The sequence below is a fragment of the Watersipora subatra genome, chromosome 6 (genome assembly GCF_963576615.1).
Source record: "Watersipora subatra chromosome 6, tzWatSuba1.1, whole genome shotgun sequence".
Classification (NCBI taxonomy): domain Eukaryota; kingdom Metazoa; phylum Bryozoa; class Gymnolaemata; order Cheilostomatida; family Watersiporidae; genus Watersipora; species Watersipora subatra.
Genome location: NC_088713.1, coordinates 60,714,045 through 60,714,824, shown reverse-complemented (window position 1 = coordinate 60,714,824; position 780 = coordinate 60,714,045).

Here is a 780-nt window from a genome sequence, read left to right as displayed (position 1 = left end):
AATATTATCATGGCATATTTTACGAAAAAACAATTTCTTCAAATTTGAAATAAATTTCTATATAAAATGCCAACTTTGACTTCCTTGAATCATATGGAAGTAATTTCTTTTTTCATGGATATCCTGTTGTTTTTTTCCTGTAGCCAGAAATGACGGAGTGTCTTCCATTCCTCTTCTATACGGTATGTAAAAGGTACTGTTTCTGTAACATGAAGTGACACATTGAATGTATCTTAATTTTTCCAGTTTGTTTTCAAGGAAAGGAAGAGAGCTGTCAAATTCATAGTTTATTGTAGCTGATACATCTATAAATGATAATATTGATTTATGCATCTATGAATGAATGTGGTGGCTTATATTATGTTATTATGATTAATGCCATGACATTATTGTCAAGAAATCCCATTACCAGAGCACCAAATACTGCTACAAGCGCAAAAAGGTAGTCAGTGCATTATTTAACACCTTCACCGTCCTTCAAGTTTGAGCCATTCCAGGCCTCATCTCTTCGTGCCAGCAAGGTCTTCTATAAGTGGTGATGTCACTGAGAAACCGTAATCTATATATATATTTCTCATAGTCCGTCTGTTGGAAATCCGGCTATAGCTATTATTTGAACAGCTGAGCTGGACAACAATGCAGACTCAAAGTCATGGCTTACCTTCATTGGAAGCCTAACTTTATTAACTAGCTTAGTGGAATTTTCCATTGGCAGTATGCCAGGCTACTAGCTTGAAAGGTACAGTTGTTTGACAAAGTTTTAAAACCTTTACAGTTGTT